The sequence below is a fragment of the Marmota flaviventris genome, chromosome 1 (genome assembly GCF_047511675.1).
Source record: "Marmota flaviventris isolate mMarFla1 chromosome 1, mMarFla1.hap1, whole genome shotgun sequence".
In the NCBI taxonomy this organism is placed as follows: domain Eukaryota; kingdom Metazoa; phylum Chordata; class Mammalia; order Rodentia; family Sciuridae; genus Marmota; species Marmota flaviventris.
In genome coordinates, this window is record NC_092498.1 from 207,076,400 (window position 1) to 207,098,943 (window position 22,544).

The 22,544-nt window shown below is 50.1% G+C and overlaps 2 long non-coding RNA genes across 2 annotated transcripts; one reads left to right on the forward strand and one right to left on the reverse strand.

Moving 5' to 3' along the window:
• The first annotated feature begins 9,524 nt into the window (after positions 1-9,524).
• Positions 9,525-11,941, forward strand: LOC114090386 (uncharacterized). The gene is made up of 2 exons (XR_003582330.2): positions 9,525-9,617; positions 11,678-11,941. It is a non-coding gene; the product is annotated as an uncharacterized lncRNA (long non-coding RNA).
• Positions 11,942-12,719: 778 nt separating this feature from the next.
• LOC114090348 (uncharacterized) lies at positions 12,720-18,120 on the reverse strand. Its single transcript, XR_003582326.2, has 4 exons — positions 17,585-18,120; positions 16,860-17,110; positions 14,254-14,418; positions 12,720-13,115 (listed from the first exon to the last, which is right to left on the reverse strand). It is a non-coding gene; the product is annotated as an uncharacterized lncRNA (long non-coding RNA).
• Positions 18,121-22,544: the final 4,424 nt, after the last annotated feature.

The following is a 22,544-nucleotide window of genomic DNA, read 5'->3' on the forward strand; positions in this document are numbered from 1 at the left end:
GGTTTGGTAGCTGCTTCCTGGAGGCTCATGGGAGAGGTATTGAGCAGAAGGAGAAGGGCTGGGGGGGGTGCTGGGGGCTGATCAAGGGGTACAGGGTTTCCGTGGTGAGAAGGTCTGGAGCTTTAGTGCACAGCACAGGTGATGACAGAGGTGTTGATCAAATTTACTGTGACAATCCTTACACAGTGTGTATGTGAGTCACAGCATGAAGCTGCACACCTAGAAGATCTGCAAGCCCTTCCTTCCTTCCTTCCTTCCTTCCTTCCTAACTGGGGATGGCACTCAGGGGTGCTTTACCACTGAGCCACGTTCCCAGCCCTTTTTATATTTTATTTAGAGACAGGGTCTTGCTAAGTTGCTTACAGCCTCACTAAGTTGCCCAGGCTGTCCTCTAACTTGCCATCCTCTTGCCTCAGCCTCCTGGGTCTCTGGGATTACAGGCGTGTGCCCCTGCACCCAGCAAGCTTTTTCTTTTACTCGCTAAATATATTTTTTTAAAAATAATAAAATCTAAAATGGCATGTGAGCTTCGTGATTGATGCAATGTCTGATTTATTCACTCTGTGAATGATGCAGGGACTGGAAATGTGAAGACCCTCTAGCGCTGCCCTCAAGGACTCAGAGTTTGGTGCAGGTGCAGGTGGGTGGGCAAGTCACCTCAGGGCAGTGAGCAAATAAATGTGGTGCCACGGCTTTGCAGAGAGGTCTAGCTCTGCCTTGCCTGGTGGGGAGGGGGTCAGGAAAGCTCCATGGGAGGGGAGATGAGGAAGAGGAACAGAGTTGGGCTGGGTTTCTCCTGCTGCGCGCACAACGTAGGTCACTGTGGACACACACCACGTGAACGGGGCAGCTGCGGACACCACTGGGGCATCGGCTCAGCCAATTCTGTCCTGCTGCTCTCTATCTAGAGGCAATGTCCTCTCTGACAAGCAGAGGGCTCAGTCCCCAAGACTGTCCCCTCCGCTTCCACTGCCAATCCCAAGCCCCAGTTTCCTCTGTGCTTCTCATGGACATCAGGGTTCCCACCGCCCCCTCCTGGGGTTCCCTTGATTTGCCAGAGCAGATCACAGAACCATGGGAACACCACGTTACCAGTTTCTTATAAAGGACATTTCAAAGAATTCAAATAAGCAGCCAGAGGAAGAGGGGGTTGCAGACGGTGAGGTCGGGAAGGGTCCCCAAAACAAGCGCTTCTCTCTGCATGGAGTGGGGGTGCCCCCGCCTGGCTCCGCGTATTCAGCCGTCTGGAAGCTCTCGGAACCCTGTGTTTGTGGGATTTTAATGTAACGTCATTGACAGATGCCACTGAAGCACAGGCAGTCGTGCAGACATGATGGGGACGAAAAGGACAGATGGAAAGCCAACCCAGCAGGGGGTACCCCCGGGGCCAGCCGTCCAGATTCTCCTCGCCCCTCCAGGGCCGCCTCTTCCTCCCAGGTGTGGGGCAGGGCCCTTCTAAATGTCAGGATGTTCAATCCAAGGAAACCAGAGAATTCTTTAGGACCAGCTCCCAGACAGACAGGGAGGGAGACCGGAGCCCTCTCACCTGCCTTGGAGAAGAGAAATCTAGTGTCATGGCTGCGTGGTGGGGAGCTGAAGGTCAGGAGCCATGGATGGAAGAAAGCCCAAATACACATGTGGATAGTATAACGTCCCCAGAGAACTCTGAGTGTGCGATCGTTTCTGGGAAGGTGTGTGCGGATTGTCACAGAGTTAGGGGACTACGCCCAGAGCTCAGAGCGGGATCCGAGCACCACCTCAGACACGTCCTGGACTATGGCTGGGGCCAGTTCTCTGACCTTTGTGGGACTCAAGCTGGCCATCAGCCTGTGGGGAGAAATGACCCTTCCTCACGGCAGCTGGGGATTAAGCTCAGCGCAACAGCCATGGAGCAGGGACTTGGTTGCGACTGTCATTCACATCGTGAAGGGGACTCAAGGGGACCGAGGCTGGGTGCAGCTCACTGGCAGAGCACTTGCCTGGTGTGTGCAAGGCCCTGGGTTCCATCGATAGCATCCCCCCAGCACTGCAGAAAGGAGGAAAAGACAAAGGAGGAAGAGGAGGAGGAGGAAGAGGAGGAGGAGGAGAGGAAGAAGAAAGAGAAGGAGGAGGGAAGAGAGAAGAAGGAGGAGGAGGAGAGGAAGAGGAAGGGTTGAATAGCTTTTTAAATCCGTTCCTAGCTCATCGCACACTGTTGGGTGTGAGGAGCAGGGTGTGCTACTGGCACTGATTGATGGAGTGATTTCTTGTTGTCGTGGCAACAGGTCACCCTGCTCAGCATCAGTGCACAGGGCAGTCCCCATCACAAAGAATAAACTGATCCCAAAGTCCATAGTCCTTCTGCTGACCCATCTCTGACCTCAGGTGGAGTCTCTGGGACCGTCAGGGGTCCAGAGTCGCAGCACCTAGGCAGAGAGCCAGCTGCTTCCCATCCTGCGCAAAACTGGGGATTTTGCTGAGAAATTGCATTTTCAGCTCCATTTTATAGGAAATGTTAATAAACGTCAGTTCCCGCTTACTCCCGGGAGAGTTCCACTGTTTGCACATCTCTGCCTACAGAAGAGTCTTTCATCTTGTCCTTTGGGGCCAACTCATAGTCTAACCGTCCCCGAGGACCGTGTCAAAGGATGTTCCAGTGGGTGACGTATCTGGTCCTGTCTTCACACAGGGACCCTCCGCCCTGTCTAAAGGGAAGGGCAGGGCGCTGTCCTGCCGCACACCAGGCGCCAGCTAAGGCCAGCAGGGCTGACGACTGTCCCTGGAAACATGTCTCAACCCTCACACTGCTGGCATCTGGAGCTGGGTAATCCCATGTATTTTACAGGCATTTTTTTTTTAAATTTAATTCCCGTGAGTAGGGGTTACTGTCTGCATTGTCGGGGTGAGAGGACAGAGATTCCGAGAAGTACAGTCATCGATCCTGTATGTCCCCACCTCATCAAATTTGTGTCCACTTGGCACCTCAAAATCTGACCTTAGGGCTGGGGGTGGAACTCAGTGGTGGAGCGCTAGCCTGGCACGCATGAGGCCCTGGGTTCCATCCTCAGCACCAATAAAAATAAATAAATAAAATAAGGGAATTGTGTCCATCTACAGTTTAAATATATATATATTTTTAAAAATCTGACTATGTTAGGAAGCACTGTCTTTGCAGATGTGATGAGCTGGGATCTCAAGATGAATTCATCCTGGATTCTGGGGGTACCCTAAATCCAGTGACTTGTGTCCTCACATGAAGAGGAGGGGACACAGAGAAAGAACAGGGGCCTGTGTAAAGAGAGAGTCAAAGATGGGGACAATGTGTGTGGCCGGGAACCCTTCGAACCACCAGCATCCAGGAGAGAAGGGAGCACTGTCCCTGAGAGGCCCTGGAGGGAATCCACCAGACGATGCCGTGACTTAGGACTTCCGGCTTCCAGAACGGTGACACAGGCGACTCCTGCTGTCCCAAGCCCCCCCCCCCCCCCCCCCCCGTGGTGCTTTACAGTGGCCCTGCCAGGACAATAACGCAGCAGCCAAGGTCACCTGGCAAGTGGTGGTGGAATCCATCTCTAGACCACAGCCCACACGGCTCCTGCTTGTCCCTTCACGTCACCACTTTCTGCCACCAGCTCTGTGACAAATCCTCCAGGACCCAAGTGCGTCCTTGGCTCTCCTGCCGGTCACCTGTACTTCCTGTCCTGGGGCAGAAGCCACCTCCCCAGCCTGGGGTTCGCGGTGCCCTTGGCTGTCCCACCCCTGGCGCTCCCCTGAGCACTTACCTGGCTCTGGCATGGTGGGCCTTCGGGCTGCTGGCCGCGCTGACCCATCCACACCCTCGGCCTCTGTCTGGAGGCGATGCCCAGCGGGTGAGGCCGGTCTCCTGCAGGAAGCCTGCCCGCGCCAGCTCAGCGCTCCTGCCTCCAGGCGCTGGGCCTCCTGCCTTTGAAGACCGTCCGGGGTCTCCTCAGTGTCTTCTCGGTGACGGGTCCATTTCCTTCCCTCAAACACTCCATCTGTGTTCCCTGGACCTCATTTTTCCTTCCAGAGTTTTGGGGTGCTCCCTTTATTCATGATGGATCTATAAACAAGCACGTTGTCCCCCATGAGCTCTGGGACCTCCTGCCAGCGGCTTCCCCCACAGGATCCTCTCTCCTCCTGTTAGTTACGCCCACACATTTTTCCTTCAGGACATTTAGGGACAGGGACTCCCTCCCCAGCCAGCCAGCCAGGGCTGGACGGAGGCAGCTTTGGGTTCAGGCTGAACCCTGCAGATGGCCTCCTTGTTCTAAATCAGATGGTTCTTTAGGACGAAGAGCAGCGGGGCTTCCTGAGGGGACTCTGACAGCCCACCCTTGTCATGTTTTCAGGCCCCTGGCCACCAAACACGGGGGACGCGGCCCATGAAAGCATTTCCATTTCTTTCAAATCCAGATGAAAAAAGTTGAAGCTATCCAAGTCTCAGTATAAATGTCTTTAAACAAATAGACATCCATAAAATGTCACTTTACGTAGTTCTGCTTTGGAGGACAAAGAACAGTGAGACAGGTGACTCCTGTTGGGATCGACAGAGGCCAAAGTGCCCCCCGTGCATGCAAGTCACCCTGTAGCCTGGCCTCGGCCTTGTGGCTAGTTTTGTAATAAAAAGAGAGCGTGGCTCAAAAGCACCCCCCTGCTTTTCTTTGACTAGTTGACCGTCACCCCCGGCCATACAACTCCAGATGAGTGACAAGCCCTCCTTAAGCATTTGCCAAATGAATAAACTCTATGAGGGGACGTGGCTAAGGTGACAAGGGACTGGCAGGAACTTCCCTGTGACTGGGTCCAAATCCCCTATTCTGGGTTCCCTTTTCTGTCAGTGCAACCGACACAGGCTCCTTGGTCCTGTCTCTCCAAGGTTCACTGATTTTATCTCTGAAAACTGCTTCAGAGTGTCATTATTTTACTGTCCCAAAAAGGGGAGATGAAGATGTCCCTGGTCTGAGCTCCGGACAACTGTCAGGAGCTCTGGTGTCCCCACGTAGCAGCCTCTGGGAAAGTTCACCTTGAACTTCAGAAACACAACCTCCCGAGGGTGGAGGGTCGTGGTGGGCAGGCTCTTAGCAGGGACCAGGCAGCAGCTGGGTTAAGAGAGCGCCCCTTCCCTCTGCCTCCCAATGTCGGCCATAAACTCAGTCTGACTGCAAACCTGAACACAAAGCCACCAGCTCCTTTCTGATCACACCTAGACCCCGGCAGCAGGCCCTGGAGTCCCTGGCCCTCGCCCCCCCCCCCCCCCCGCCTTTTCAGGGTCCGAGGGAGACCCTGCTGCACCCCGCGTGCACCTGGTCTCTCCACATCCCAGGGTGTCCTCAGGGTGAACCTCCTTGGAAACCAGCCCCTCTGATAAATGAATCCTTGGCCCACGGAGTCACCGGAAAACCTCTCTGAGGACAGAGTCCCTGAGGGACAGGGTTTCATAGAAGCTGCTCATTATCTCCTTTTTTCTTTTGTCAGAGAGAAAATTAAAAGCCACGGGAGTTGGGGCCCTCGAGGCTGGAATTATTCCTAGAAGACGGCGGAAAGCAATTTTCAACTTTCAGAAATATCATTTCCTCGAGCTGCAGGTGAGGCTCGGTGGTACAGCCCTGGCTCACACGCACCGGAGCTCCGGCACGTGAATACAGGAAAGAAACATGCGATTTCTGGTCTTCAGAGAATCTCTCCTGAAGGAAATAATGGAGCATGATGTTGGAGATTCAGCCAGGAACTAGCCAGCTCCTCTGGTCTCCTCTCTTAGAGCCATTCCCCTCTCTAGTCCATATCCTCTGTGGGTGCTCAATGAACTCACAATCCCAAGAAAAAATAAATGCTGCACGTACTGATGCTCATGAGGACCTTGGCAAAGTCACTGGGAAAATGGGAAAGGCAATAGTGGGCATGTGGTAATGTGGCCAAAATCAGGTGACAAAATGGTATACGCACAAGGGTATTGAAGCAAGATGCAGAACTGACTGAGAGTCGTAAGTCATAAAGGGAGGCAATGACCCCAAATAAATCAGATAGGAGACAGCTGTTCATCCCAGCTAGAACCATTGCAAAAGATTTCCTGGTGAATGGTACACATACACAACGGAATATTACTCAGTCATAAAGAAGAATGAGATCATGGCATTTGTCAGGAAATGAATGGAACTGGAAGCTATCATGCTAAGTGAAATAAGCCAATTCCAAAAAAACCAAAGGCCAACTGTTCTCTCTGATATGCAGATGCTGACTCACAATAGGCAGGGGTGGGGTGTGGGGGTAGAGTGGAGGTTCACCAGATTGGGACAGGGGAAATGGGGGGAAGGGAGGAGGGATGGGAATGGGAAAAACATTATATCCAATGAATTGGATATAACTTTCATATGTTCATATATGAATACCCAACCTTTGTAAATCCACATCAAGAACAACCACAAGAATGGGGAGTTAGCCAGGTGCAGTGGCACATTCCTGTAATCCCAGCAGCTCAGGAGGCTGAGGCAGGAGGATCTAGAGTTCAAAGCCAGCCTCAGTAACTTAGTGAGGTCCTAAGCAACTCAGCAAGACCCTGTCTCTAAATAAAATATTAAAAAGGGCTGGGGGTATGGCTCAGTGGTTAAACACCCCTGGATTCAATTCCCAGTACCCACCCCCAGGGGAAAAAAAGAATGAGAAGTTCTACTCCATGTATGTATAATATGTCAAAATACATTCTTCTGTCATGTACAACTAAATAGAGCATCAACAAAAGATTTCCTGGGCTGGGGCTCGGCGGCAGAGCACTTGCCTACCATGCGTGAGGCACTGGGTTCCATCCTCAGCACCACATATAAATAAATAAAATAAAGGTCCACTGACAACTAAAAAAAAAAAAAAAAGACTTTCTGGTGATACCATGTGTGTATCTGATGTGAACTGCTCCTTTCTGGATGACAGATGGCATTTGGGGACCATGGTGGAGGTGAAGAGATGCCCACGAAGGAGACTTAGGAGAAGATGAAGCCTGGGGGTCAGAAGTGGAGGCCAGAGATGAGGAGAAGCAAGTTGACTTCACAGACAGGCGTTGGCAGGAATCCCAGGCTGGGTTTTCTGGGAATCACAGAGGAATGATTCCCTCGTAACTGGTCCCGTGGCTCTTGCTCTCGCCTCACCAGAGAGACTGCTGGGAGTCACAAACCATGAGTAGACCCTAACGGGCCTCTTCTTACTGTAAGGATAATCCAAATTGCAATTCCTGAAGTATGACCTATGTTTATAGAGAGCAAAACTCTGCTGCTCAAGGGGAGGCTGGAGAATGAGGAGATGCTTCCCAAAGTCCAAGTGTGAACTAGAGAGTCCCTCTCCTTGGAGATACCAAACCTTGGCAAGGGTTCAGACAGGTGGGAGAGTGGCACCTTGACCGCTGGATACTTGACTGGCGAATAGGAGAGAGATGAGATGACCCATGAGCAACTGGTTTCCGTGTGCGATGGTGTCCGCACAGGAACAGGTGAGAAGCAGGGATTCTCTGAAGGGGTAAGTGGACTGTAGAAGTTTGATGAAATATAAAAACAAATTTGCAAAAAGGCGATAGCATCCAACAAGTCCATATTTCAATACTTGAAAGTGTTAATAAGATGTATGCACCCCGGGCCAAGCTGGTGAATAAAAATGGAGACTGCTATGGTTTAGATGTGGTGTCCCCCAAAAGCTCATGCGTGAGACAATACAAGAAGGTGCAGAGGAGAAGCGATTAGGCTGTAAGACTCTTAACCCAATCCCTGAGCTCACTATACAAGTCCTGTACCACTGAGCTATTCCCTGTGTACTGTTTCTTTTTCTTTTTAAAATAATACTTGGAAAAGTGGTTCAAATTCTAATATTAAAATGTAAAGCTCTTGTTTGTTTTCCTCTAATGGGGTTATTTAGTATTTTAAAAATAAATAATATTTAACATTTTACAAAAGTGTTTTATATTTAATTACTTTTCCTATGAAACCTATGTTGGTATCTTTTTCTCTAAATGGCTCATTATCTCAAAAGAATTTAATGAATTTTTTTTTTACTTGTCTTATGACTTTAAATACTACTAGTAGCTTCACAGTTAGCTGAATTTATTTATACAGTTGGGTTTATTTCTGGATTATTTTCAGTTCCATTTATTTCTGTGGTCATAAATAAGCACCAAGAAGTCTTTGTTATTATATTTGATAAAGTTGTTATTATATTTGATGAAAATATATTTGATAAAGTTGTTCTTGTCTCATTGCTTTAATAATTTCTTCTTGAGTCTTTAAGTTTTGCACTTGAACTCCATGATCGGGTTGGCTCGTTTGAAGAAATGCTCTTGAAATATTGTGTGTTAGTTTTTGAGGTGGGTCTCATTGTGTTGCCCACAACTTGGGTTCAAATGATCCTCCTGCCTCAGCCTCCTGAACAGCTGGGGCTATAGCTGTACTACCGCACCTGGTAAACATGTTAATTCATTCATTTTCTTTTGAAACTCGGGTGACAAGGGTTGAGTTAACCATGCTCCTCAATTCCTGACTAATTCTATCATTTTTCCACGCATTACTTACTTATTCCCAATTCTCTTCTTCCAACTCTCCACCCATATGATTCTAGAGAGCCTGATCCTTTAATTTGCAAAATTTGTTACTGGGGTGGATATATGTTAAAAATCACATATATGTTGCTGTTTCACAGTTCTCATGCTGAGTCTTACCTTTTTCAGAAATGGGAGCCATGATTTCGCTGGTTAGCCACGGTTTAAGTACATTCAGCCAATTGCATCGAACCATCGAGCGGTGTTTCCCTCTGCAGTTCCCTAGTCCTGGATACCCGGGCTGCTGTCTCTCTAGGGCAGGGAGCATGTCTCCGTCTGCGCTTGTCTCTGGGATCTATAGCTGGGGGCGTCTGCAGGGTTGTAAACCACATCATCATTCCTTGGCCGCACACTGGCAGCCCCTGCCCACACCCCAACTCTCAGCAGAGATCCCTCCACCCCCCCACACCTCAGCCGACCCTAAACACTCCTGTCCTTGTTGATTCTTACCTGAGATGTGAAGTATCATCCCATTGTTAACACTTTCCATTTCTCTAATAAACCATGACTTTGGGCATCTCTTCTTAAATCTCTTGTGTTTATAAGTTTATTTGAATACATAAGATCCTCTGGGAAACCTCTGGGAATTCCTATGTTAACTCCCTTGTCTACTTGTCTCTTGGGTCACCTGCCATTTCACTTGTTAATTTGCAGGAATTCCTTGGATAATGAAAATATTGTTCTAGATCAATATGTTGATTGTAGACATTTTCACTGAATCATCTGAATGTGAATTTGGTCTATGATTGTGGGTTGTTTTTTTTTTTTTTTTTGTCTTCCAGTTTATAATTTGGAGCTTTTACGAATTCCTGTTGCTAAGTCACAAAAATGCAATGTTATCTTCTTGGAACTTTATCAGGCTAGGAAGGGGCGAGGAGTAGAAAGAGTTGATAAGCAGGTACAAAGTCACAGTGAGAAGGAACAATCCAGTGTTCTCCTGCGACTACCAATTGCAGTTGACAATAGCGGGCTGTTTACTTCAAAAGAGCTAGGAGAGAGGACTTTGAATAATTTCACTGCAAAGAAATGCTAAAGGTCGCACCGATGGGTATGCTGATTAACTTTACAGTTTCACCTCTCACAGGGAGAGGGACTCCTCTCTGCACGCAGTGGACAAGGATGTGGTTCTTTGGGTTCACATCACGGGGTCTGCGGAACCTCCTTCATCAGATGCTAAGTTTCACCTATTCTCGAGTCTGACTTGACACTCTGCTTAATGGGTCTGTTTTCCTATTCTTGCTGCAGTACTGCAGTTTTAAAATTTCTCATTTCATTTCATTACTATGCTTTTGTAACAGGTTTTCCTATCTGCCACATTGAGTTCTCCATTTTTATTCCTTTACACACACACACACATACACACACACATTTTAAAGTGAGGACTGAACTGGGGGGCGCTTAACCATTAAGCCATATCCCCAGCCCTTTTAATTTTTTATTTTGAGACAGGGTCTTGTTAAATTGCTTAGGGCCTCTCTAAGTTGCTGAGGCTGGACTCAAATTTTTCTCTTGAGATCCTCAGCCTCCCAAGCACCTGGGTTTAAAAGTACGCACCACATGCCCAGCAGTTATTTTTATATTAAATTAGTGCTTGACCAACTTGAACTCTTCCAATTAGAATAAGATTATCAATTCTTAAAAAAAAAAATTCGGGTAGATTTTTATTGGATTGCATTGAATATATTGATTAATTTAGAAAAACATGATATTTTTATAGTATTGTCATTCCACCCTGGAGTCTTGAGTGGATCTTATTTATTAAAATAAACTTGGAGAAACTTTATGGAGATTTTCAACTTTTGTTAACTCATTATACATGTTTTAAAACTTTTTTATGTAAATATCAGCACTTCTACACCCTTTGAATGTTGTGTTTTGCTGAGAAATGCTTCTAAATATACCAGATCAAGTTTTTGTTTAGTATTTTTGTGACTTTTATTTTCTAACGTTTAAACCTTTGATCCATCTGGGATTAGGACAGAGGGTCAGAGGGCAGCGGCAAGAGGGTCTCATGGGGCGGCAGTGAGGCTGGGTGGTATTCTTTCTGTTTGCTCCCTGGATAACTGTTTGGGGGTGCGGTTCCTTAGGGACATCCCAGCCCAGTTGCCCTTCCTGACCACGTGTATCAAGAAGAGCCTTCAGGCTGGGGATGTAGTGTAGTGGCACCCCCTTCTCCACAGAAAACCTTAACTAAGCTTCTTCAGAAATCTTCACCATAACTGATTTTAGGGCTATCAGCAAAAGAGTCTCTGCTAAAGAGTTCAACGTAGATAAACTTTCTGTTTGTCTGTTGCTCTATTTTACTTGGCCACTGGCCTGGAAGAGATCAGCCACTCCAGGTGCTGAACGCCCCTTTATTAGTTTTTCACAAACATTTATCCAGTATAATAATGTGTAGAAGTGTGTTTGCAAATGCAAAATGTGATTAAAATTAAAAAAAAAAAAAAAGAGAGACAGATCCTTTAACAAGGCCTCTGGCCTTGAGCTGGGCTTCACGGAGATGTCTACATTCCTAAGATAGAGAAGTTACCAGTTGGGCTCCATGGTAACAGCTGGCAGGGGGAGGGAAGAAAGGGAAGAAGCTCCCCCCTCTCAGGTGTTGTCCTTGAAGGGTTAACTTGCCTAGAACAGTGCAAGGAAAAGCTGCTTTTCTGTGAACTTCTGCAGACTGTGAACTTCTGAGGCCCTCCCCTCACATGCTGGGTATAATGTTCTGAAACTTCCTGAATTTGGGGTTCAGGGGATTGATTGATTACAGCGAAAGCTGTGCCCTCTGAACCTGGTATAGCTAAATAAACCTGATTCCTATTTGGTGTCTTGCCTCTTTGGCCCCTGCAACAATAGCTCAGTTGGTGGCGTGCTTGCCTCCCATGCACAAAGCCTTGGGCTTGATCCCCAGCAGCCCCCCCCACCCAAGAAAGGAGAGTCTGCCGTTGCACCCCCCAGTCACAGTCATCTTCCGCTGCTGTACCCAGGACGTTGTCCTCCCCGACCGCCGGGTCATCCCCAAAGGTCCCCACAGCAGCAGGGGGAGGAGGCTCCTGGGCACGGTGGTGGTCTCATGGGGCAGCACGGACCTCATCCTGATTGTCCCCTCTTTCCCTACAGGGAACGTCTGTGCTATCAGCATCTTTGGGATCCATCACAATCCATCGGTCTGGCCAGATCCTGAGGTGCTGCTCCTCCTCCCCATTCCTGGGGCCTGGTGATGGGGCCCGGACCTGACCTGGGACATCAGACGCCGTCCCTCTACTGCACCTGCACGACTTCCCCCGGGGTGGCTGGTGTGCCATCTCCCAGCAGCCCTCTCTTGCCCTGTCCCCAGGTCTATGACCCCTCGCGCTTCGACCCAGAAAAACCCAGAAGAGGTCACCTCTGGCTTTTATTCCCTTCTCGGCGGGGCCCAGGTGAGGGCAGCGGGCATGGAGGCGGGATGGGTGAGGGTGTGCAGAGGGGCCTCGTCCGAACGCCCCGTGCCTGATTGTGGGGCGCGTTTGGAACGGGATCCCAGGAAAGGGGTGTGTGTGGCAGACTCCCCTCCCTGCTGCTGGTGCGAGCTGGGGCAGGAGTCTGGGCCAGGCCCCGGGACATGGGGACGCCCACAGTGGTCCAGGCGCGTCAGCGTCCCTCGCTGGCCCTCAGCCCGATCAGGGTCAGGGGGAGGATCCCGGGTCAGGTTGCGTGGGGATGGCCCTGGATGGGGGTCCCCGACACAGTGAGAGTCCCCACCCCGCCCGCAGGATCTGCACGGGGCAGACGTTCCCCATGAGCGAGATGAAGGTGGGGCTGGCGCTGACGCTGCTGCGCTTCCGCGTCCTGCCCGGGGACACCCAGCAGCGCAGGAAGCCCGGGCTGATCTGCGCGCAGGGGACGGGCTCTGGCCGCAGGTGAAGCCGCTGAGCGCAGTGACCCGCCAGGATCTGACCTGGGACCCACCTGGCCCCACCCTCCTACCTTTGCAGGTTCCCAGGAATAAACCATTGTCACTCGCGCTGGAGGCTCACCGAGCGCCAGCAGGGGGCGCGGGGCGGGGGACAGCGGGGACCCAGGGGTTGCCTGTGAGTGGCGAGGCGGGGCTGGGGTCTTGGAATCCTAGACCCTGACGCCCCTCTGGCTACTCCAGGGCCCCGGCGTTGATGGTGGACTGTCCCAGAGCCCAAGCAGGAAGTTTATTCTGCGGCCATGGCTCATAGGGAGAGGGCTGAGCGCGAAAGGACCAGGGTTCAGGACGAATTTAAGGGGCAAGGTTGAAGCTTTATGGAGCCCCTAAAAGTAGATCCCTTCCTCTGGGGTGCCCGGGTCCCCAACACAGAGGTCCTTGGCCAGCTTCTCTCTTTCAGGGGGATGAATATTCGTAGGTGGTGGTGGATATTCATGGGATTCTCACAGGATTCGGGGAGCGCACTCGGTTCCATTCGCTTGGGATCACGCAGCTGAGGGCTGGGTGGGTGCAGACGGCAGCCCGCCTTAGCGAGCCCAAAAGCAACGCTGAGGGCAGAAGCGTCGGGTCGCAGGACACACGGCTACATCCGCAGGGACAGTGGCCCTGGGAAGGTGGAATGCCGTTTTATCCAGTCTGTAGCGGGACCTCTGTGTGAGGCAGAGCAGCTGCTTCCTGTTCCCTATCTCAGTCCCATCGTAACCCCCTCCTCTGCCTTCAGGAAGACCCCCTCTTCCTCTTCTGGGCTCCAGGCACCCAGCCCTCACTGTGTGCGGGGTGCCCCTGCAGGAGGAGGGCTCATCCCTCTCCCCCTTTAACTCCAAGTTCCTCCTTCATTCCCATTGGAAGTTCTTTTGTGACAAAAATCACCCTCAAGAGCATGGGACACAAAGCCAAACTGCTTGGGCTCAAGTCTGAGCTCTGCTGCGCGACTTGGGCAAGTTGATTCCCCTCTCTGTGCTTCAGCCATGTAACCGGGGACAGCAACACCACCTGAGTTGCCCCAAGGAGTAAAAGAGCAAATGCTAGGGACCTAGAGAATGCCTGGCACATAGTAAATGCTCAGTAAACAGGGCCATTGTTACTTCTTCCAGAAAGTTTGGCTCTGGCAAATCAAAAGCATGCCTTTCAAGACCTACGTCTGTGTCTTAAACCCAAACATTCTAATATTTGGGCTCCCCGAATCAGCTTTCCCCACTTCAACAGTTCTGCATACAAGAGGCATTTTTTTTCTTAGTGCAAGGAAGTTAAAAAATGAGAGGACCCTCACTGGTTAATGTGCCCAAATGACATCTGGCCACAGAATCCATCTCCCGCCCTAGCCTCGGGGTCTCCACCTGCAGAGCCTCGCTGACCCCTCCTCTCCAGCCCACTTTCTTCCCCATGCACTGGATTCTGATCTCTGGGGTTGTTCTTCTCCCACTCTTTTGTGAGGATTCAGGGATTGGCTGAGGTGTCACCTGGTCACAGAGGCTCTCCCTCTACTGTGTAAGGACCACCGTGCCCCCGGCCATTCCCACCTGTTATCCGCTGTTGCCATAGCACTGCCCTGTTCTGAACTCACATTGTCTTCTAGTTCATTGTTTGTCTTCTCTGATCAAGATTCAAGCTCAAAGGAAAAGAAAAAGGCAAGCGCCACCTGACACAGACCCTGCCTGTCTTGTTCATCCCTGATTTTTTGATATATATTTTAGTTGTTGTTGGACGTTAATTTGATTTGTTTATATGTGGTGCTGAGACTCGCCGGTATCTCTACCAAAAGCTTCTGGTGGCTGCATCTCACCTGCCCTCAGAGGAAGCAGAAGTGTGGGAGGAGGACTGGGCGCTGGTGTGAACACTACCTGGCCACCTCCTCTGCGGGAACTCTCACTGTGCATTACCAACACTGTCCTCCAGGGGTCTCTTTCTCCTTTTTTTGAGAGAGAGAGAGAGAGAGAGAGAGAATTTAAATATTTATTTTTTAGTTTTCGGCGGACACAACATCTTTGTTTGTATGTGGTGCTGAGGATCGAACCCGGGCCGCACGCATGCCAGGCGAGCGCGCTACCGCTTGAGCCACATCCCCAGCCCTCTTTCTCCTTTCTATTGGGGATCATGCCCTCAAGATACCGGTATCTCGAGTATTCCACGGTGCATACCCACATTAAAAAAAAAAAATCTGTCCACTGATTGACAGATACTTATATTGATCCCACATCTTGGCCATGGTGAGCAATGCTTCAGTAGACACGGGTGTGTCGTTATGTGTTGACACAATGATTTCAAGTCCTTTGGATTGGGATTACTGGATCATTTAATTACTTTTAGTTTTTTAAGAAATTCCATATTATTTTCCATGTGCCTATATTAATTTACATCATCACCAACAACCTTTTGTGGTTCCATTTTCTCCACATTTTTGCCAACACTTGCTATCTTTCTTTTTTATAATAGCCATTTTCAAGTGTTAGGTGAAATCTCATTGTGGTTTTTGATTTGTATTGCCTTGATGATGTGGAGCTTTTTGCCATATATTTGTTTGACATTTTTATTTCTCCTTTTGAAAAATGTTTATTCATGTCCTTTGACTATGCTTTTTTCTTTCTTTTTATGGAGATATGTCTTGCTCTGTTGCTGTGGTGTCAGAATCCTACCCTTCTGACACCATAGAACACGGTGACTATAGTGAATAGCGATGTCTTGCATACACACCCTGTAATCCCAGAGGTTTGGGAGGCTGAGCCAGGAGGATCACAAGTTCAAAGCCACCCTCAGCAACTTAGAGAGGCCCTAAGCAATTTAGCAAGTTCCTGTCTCAAAATAAAAAATAAAAAGGCTGGGGATATGGCTTGATGGTTAAGCATCCCTGGGTTCAATCTCCAAAACCAAAAAATAAAATAAAATAAAATTCTAGATTCAAGTAATCTCGTGCCTTAGCCTCCCAAGTAGCTGGGACTACAGGCACGCACCAGTCTGTCCCTTTTAAGCAATTTAAAAATAAGGTTGTTTTCTTGGTATCAAGTTGTTTGAGTTCCTCATATATTTTGGGTATGAACCCTTGTCATGGATGGTTTGCCAATATTTTCTTCTATTCCATAAGTTATCTGTTTCTTTTTCTTTCCAGAATCTTTTAATTGTATATAATCCCATCATTTTTTATTTCCTGAGATTTTGGGGTCAAACCCAAACAAGAAGGAGTGGGTGAGGGGCATGTGGCATACATGCTCATGGAACATTGCGCCATCTTTTTCCTAATGCTTGTTGTGGTTTAGATGGGAATCATCCCTTTATTTTATTTATGTGGTGCTGAGGATGGAACCCGGTGCCTCCCATGGGCTAGGCTACGCTCTGCCACTGAGGCCCAGCCCCAGCCCTAGTCCACCTTTAAAAAGAAGGGAAGTCTGTCACTTTGCCACCATGTGGATGAACCAGGAGGACATTATGTTAAGAGAAATAAGTCAGCCACAGAAAGACTGCATGGTCTCACTTTTATATGGAAACTCAACCGTGGAGCGTGGACCAGCCGAGGGTAAAATGGTGGCTGCCAGAGCTGAGGGGTGGGTTCTGGGCAGAGGTCCGTCACAGGATACAAAGTTCCAGTTAGACAGGAGGAAGAGGCTCAGGAGCCCCTTGTGCAACACGGTAGCTGTAGTTAATAGCAACGTCCTGCATACAGCCGTCCCTCTGGAGCCGTGGAGAGTTGGTTCCAGGGCCTCCTGGAGATGCCTAAATCTAAAGGTGCTCAAGTCCCTGGTGTAAAATGGCCTAGTGTTTGCAAAGGACCTACATGCCAAGCAACTCAGAGGGACCCTGTCTCTAATAAAATACAAAATAGGGCTGGGGATGTGGCTCAGTGGTCCAGTGCTCCTGAGTTCAATCCCCCATGATCCCCCAAAATGTTTTAAATGTAATTGACAAATAATAATTGCACTCCTTCATGGGATATAATGTGACGTCTTGATGTACTCATTCATTGTAGAATGAATGATTACATCAGGCTAATTATCGGCTCACCTCGCATATTATTTTGTGCTGAGAACATTTAAAATCTACTTTCAGGAATTTTGAAGTATACTAGATGTGCTCACTGACCATGGTCAGGATGGGGTGCCACAGGTCATTCCTTGGGCCCCAGTGAAACTTTGTACCCTCTGACCAACATCTGCCCATCCCCCGCGCTCCTCCTAGAGTCTGGCAACCTCGGTCCTGTCCTCTGCTTCTGAGTTGGATTTGGGAGAAGACCTGGTGTCTCTCTGGGCCTGGCTTCTTTTCTCAGCATAATGTTACCACATGAGCTACCGCCCAGCACGGAGGGGCCCGTCCACCGCCCGCAGTCCACACAGTTGCTGTCACCCTGCGGTCAGTACCCACCCTGGCTCCCGGGTTCCTGCGGGTCAGCTGGGGCAGCTCTGGTCGCATTTGGTCCCACCGGTAACAAACTTGTTTTGGCTGCTTCTCTGCCCAGTGCAGATCGTCAGCTCGCGACCTCTGCCTCGCGGCCAGCAGCACCGTCCCCCACGCAGGGACACACGCGGTTCCTCCCCAGCGCGCGCACAGCCGTCCCGTGTTGGGGACACTCAGGAGCACTTAGCGTCGTCCCCGCTCTCAACAGAAGTCGCCAGCTGAAAGCACCGAGATGTGGAAAATGTGGCACAAAAAGGATCCTCCCAGGTGGGCGGACCTGCGGCGAGGAGGGGGAGCGGTGAGCCCACCCTGGGGACAGCCCGAGCGCCGTACCGTGTAACCAGCAGGCGGATTCGCAGATGGGAAGCTGGGGGTGACCGGAGGGTGTCCCCGCGGGCAGAGGGACCCGGCGCCACTGCCCTGCACCCCTGGCCGCTCCCTGCCAGGTTCCCGCACAACCTCCGTGACCCTGGGGTCCCCTGCCCCTTTCGGAGCCCCACTTCTCAAACTTGGCACTGCAGGTCTGGGGGGCCGCTCATTCTAGGTAGGGGCATGGGGCGGGGAAAATGTCCCCAGATGTGCCCTGAGGGCAAAATCACTCCTGATTGAGAACCACTGCTCCCGAGTGTATTCCGAACTAGGAACATCAACCCGGATTCCCACTCGACTTTGAGTCACGTGTCCCAACTTACTGGAGGGTGGTGGCAGTTCCCTCTGTGGCTCTGATGTGGTCCAGTCACAGGGAGCACTAACCGGAGGCGGAGAGAGTCCCTGTCGTCGGTGGAGTCAAGTGCAGGCTGTTGGGAATGTGACCAGGCGGTGGGTGACAATCCCACTCTGCTGGTGGCTCCATCCCGCAGGCCCCTGCCTGTCCTGCCTGCAGGAGGGAAGGCCTTTCCTGCCTCCTGCTTCAGCTTCTCCTCAGCGACCTCACCTGGTCCCAGGCCCCTGAGTCTTGTGCACAGAAGCAAGCTCACCTGGTCATCATCACAGCCCGGCACAGGTGGGGGAAGGGGTGGTAGGGACAGACAGGCAGGGCACCAAGGACAGCAGGAAACAGTTTTATTTGGCTGCAGCCAGGTTCAGAGGGCGCAGCTTTTGCTGTAATCAATCAACCCCCTGAACCCTGAGTTCAAGAAGTTTCAGAGTTTTAGACCCAGCATGTAAGGGGAGGGGCTCGGAAGTTCACAGTCTGCAGAAGTTCACATAAAAGCAGCTTTTTCTGTCACTGTTCTGGGCAAGTTAACCCTTCAAGGACAACACCTGAGAAGGGGAGAATTTCTTGTCCCCTCTCTCCTCTCCCTGCCAGCTGTTACCAGGGAGCCCATTTGTTAACTTTTCTTATCTCAGAAATGCAGACATCTCTGTGAAGCCCAGCTCAGGGCCAGAGGCCTTGTTAAAGGATCTCTCTCTCTCTCTCTCTCTCTCTCTCTCTCTCTCCTTTTAATCACATTTTGCATTTGCAAACACACTTCTACACAGTACTATATTGGATAAATGTTTATGAAAAACTATTAGAGGGGCATTCAGCACCCGGAGTGATGATCTCTCCCAGGCCAGTGGCCAAATAAAATAGAGCTACAGGCAAATAGGAAGTTTACCTACGTTGAACTCTCTTGTAGAGACTCTTGCTGATAGTCCTAAAATCAGTCATGGTGAAGATTTCTGGAGAAGCTTAGTTAAGGTTTTCTGTGGAGAAGGGGGTACCAGGGTGCTTAACCACTGGGCCACCCTTTTTATTTTGAGACGGGGTCTCACTAAGTTGCTTAGAACCTTGCTAAGTTGCTGAGGCTGGCCTTGAACTTGTGATCCTCCTGTCTCAGCCTCCCAAGTCTCTTCTCTGGGATTACAGGCGAGCACCACCATGCCCTGCTAACAACTGTCATTTCAAATTAGGCCAAATGGAACTTGGTTTGGTCCCTGCTCTTGCCCTGAACTTGAGGGCTGAAACTGCAAAGATAAAGCTCTTGTCTTCTCTGCCCTCTGCAGAGAGGAGAAATAACAGGGTTTCCTGCCCCCCCCACCCCCAGGATCATGGAGTTGAGTATCAGGAATTAGGAGTCACCTTTTGCTCTTGGTCCAGAAACTTTAGCTTCAGGCCAGTGCTATGGACCAAATGTGTGCTTCCCCTACTGCCCACCTGTTCATGTACCGACCCCCTAGCTCCCAGGTGATAGTACAGTCACCCTCGATATCTGTAGGTTCTGCTTTCACTGATTCAACCAACTTTCGATAAAAAAGATTTTTAAAATTGCATCTGTCCTGAACACGAAGAGACTGTTTTCTTGCCGTGATTCCCCAGATGATACAGTAAATCAAGGCGTAGCAGGGTTTGCATTGCATTAGCTATTCTAAGTCATCTAGAGAAACTCACAGTCCACAGGAGGCTGGGTGTGGGTTCTCTGTGAATACTGTGCATTTTACATAAGGCACTTGAGCATCCAAGGATTTTGGTATCTGCGAGGGTCCTGGAACCAACCTCCAGTGGAAACTGAGGGACAATGATATTTGGAAATGGGGCTTTGGGGAGGTTATTAGGTTTAGATAAAGCCTTCTGGGCAGGGCCCTCAAGATGGCATTAGTGTTCTCACAAGAGGAGCCCTCAGTCAACCACGTGAGCTCACATGAGCAGGCGGGGGGCCATCTGCAAGCCAGGAAGAGAGCCCTCACCAAGGACCCACCCCAGCTGGCACCCTGATGGAGGCCAGTTTCTAAACTGTGACAAATAAATGTGTGTTTTAAGTCACCCAGACTCTGGTACTTTCTCATGGCACCATAAAGCTAAGAAGCTATATACTGGAAAACTCTAGGTCGACTAGCTGTCCCGCGATGATTTAGCAAAGGAGGTCAAACCTGTGCTTTCTCTGGATGCACTTTATGATCAGTTTATTCAGTAAATATTCACATGTAACTGTGGCACGCCAGACACAGTGGTAAAGAGCCAAGGGGACTGTCACCTGCTGCCCTCCAGGGGCTTTGTAGTCTGCCAATGGGAGGGGCGGTTAACCAAACACTGGATATACAACAGTGGTATTGGATCCTCATGGGAGACAGGGCCAGGTCCCAGAAAGTCTCTTAGTCACAGTCACTGTGACTGCAATCTGCTGCCATTTATTTGTTGACTCTGATCCTAAATTTGGCCCAATAACCACGACCACAAATCCATCTTCTTAAAATTAATATTCTGTATACTGATTCATTAACTCATATTTTGAGTTTTCTCCCCATGAGAAGGTGAGTACCAAGAAGCCGAAGAACCTCATCTTATTGCCCTTGTGTTGGAATTCCTAGAGCCCAGAACACAGAAGGGTTTGATAAGTGTTTGATGAATGAATGGATGGATTGTAAAGGTGGAGGTAAAGTCGATGAAGCCATTATCTGGCTCAAGTCAACTATACCCAAACATCTACCGGACTCCACTGAAGGACGACATAATACAATCCAGGGTTTACCAGTTGTTGGCAAGTTTACATGCTGTGCTGTGATATGATTAGTTTCCCTGTTTGCAGCCAGGCTCAGAGAGGTCAATTCACTTCATTAAGTTCTCACAGCCAGAAAATGACTGGCCAGGATTTGAATCCAAGTTGGTCTGAGGTGAGTCAGTGCCCCAAGACACAAATGCATCCAGGCTACTGTGCAAGTCTCCCCTGCCTATTAATGTGTGTTGAGGATCAATTAATCTGTGTTTTTAACACAGAGAGATGAATTGCACCCCAAGTGGGTTTTTTTTTTATATAAAGAGAACAGGGCTGGGGGTAGCTCGGTGGTGGACCACTTGAGGCCCTGGGCTCTACCCTCAGCAAGGAAACAGGGCAGAGAGGAGCAGAGCACAGGAGAGGGAGAGAGGACAGAGAGAAAGGAGAAAGGAAAACAAGACGCGTGGGTCACCTGGGGTGATGCCAGGGTTCTCTGTGCCAGGCAGTGGGTAAGGTTCACCTGCACTGCCACCCCGGCTCCTCTCCACGGCTCTCGGTGCCCATCTTCAAGTCCCCTCAGCCTCCTTCCTGGAGGACATCGGAGCTGAACAACACTAAGAGCCCCGACTGCCATTAAAGGGCCTCATGAGTCACCTGCCAGCACGACCCGCCAAACTGCTGCCATAACAATCCCCAGGAAGCCAATTCCGAGTTTTGATAGTGAACAGCCACAGGATTCCCAGTGACACCTGGGGCCTCATTAAAAGTTGACACATGCTTTCAGTCCCTGCTTCATTTGTGCAAATGAAGTCCCGGAGGCACAGCCTCAGAGCGAGGCTGACACCCACCGCGCGGCCTCAGGACCCATCTTAGGTCTGATGAGCAGCGAGAGTTGTCAGTGGGAGTTAGAGGTGGCTTCCCCGCCCGGGCACAGGTTCCCCAGCTCTGGTCGGCTGAAGCTGCAGCAGACACCGCGGCCATCAGCGGAACCCAAGCAAAGCGCTGGAGTCCAGCATGGCCCTTCTGCCCGTCCAAGCTGTGCACACCAACAGCTCCCCCAGGGCAGCGGAGGCGTCCCCTGGCCTTGTGGTGCTGACCGGCTGCCGGCCAGCTACCTGGTCAACATCTTCCCTCCTCTCTGAGAGGCAGGGTGCAGTGGAGGCGAGGGGCTGGGGCTCTTTCTGGTGAGGTCTGACCCACCCTGTCTGCAGCCCTGAGTGCAAGTTCTGTGCACAGCAAGGGCTGCTGCACCTATAGGGAGTGAGATGACTTGAACTTAAGTTTACTGTTTATCCTCTGGGTCGGGCCCAGTGCAGAGACCCAGAATATTCACGGGCAAACTGAGCGATGCTGCACGGCTGTGGGTCAGAGAGATTTTGCTTATTCACCATTGTTTCTCCAGTGGTTGGACAAACAACTGCTCAGCATGTAGTAGGTGCTCAAGAAATATTTGAGGGTTGAATGAAAGAACAGTGCCCACAATTAAAGAAAAATTTGAAATGGGATAGGAAAGGCTCTCACTCTACTTGAGTGTCTACTCTGTGCCAGGCTCCTTACAACTAATGTGTCGCATAAGAATAATTCAGTCCCACTTTTTGTGCATGGTACTGGCAACTGAACTCAGGGCCTTGCCCATGCTAGTCAAGTGCTTTACCACTGAGCCACACACCCAGCCCTTCTTGAAATTTTTGAGACAGGGTCTACTAAGTTTCCCTGACTGACCTTGAACTTGCAAACCTCCTATCAGCCTCCCCAGTAGATGAGATTATAAGCACGTGCCACCCTACCAGCTCAGCCCAATTTTCCTTTATTCTTTCTTTTGTATTGAGGATTGAAGCCAGGGGTCTCTATCACTGGGCCACACTCCCAGCCCTTTTTATTTTTTAGTTTCAGACAGGATCTAAGTTGCCAAGGACCACCTTGAATTTGTGATCCTCCTACCTCAGCTTCCCAAGCGTGGCATCAGCCAAATTTTTAAAGAGAAAATGAAGCTCAGAAAGGCCAATCCACTGGCCCACGGTCAGAGCAGCCCACCAGGAAGGGCCAAGATGCAGCTGCACTGAGATCTGGTCCCCCCCACTCCACTCCTTGGCTGTCCTGAGTGACTCAGCCCCGTGTCCTCATATCTCTGGGCTCACAGAAGCAGCAACTTCTCCTAAGTCCTGGCTCCGTTTCTTGGCTGATTGTTCCTCTAACTTCCCTTCCTGGTGTGGACTGTGTTGAGAAGTGCCTCATA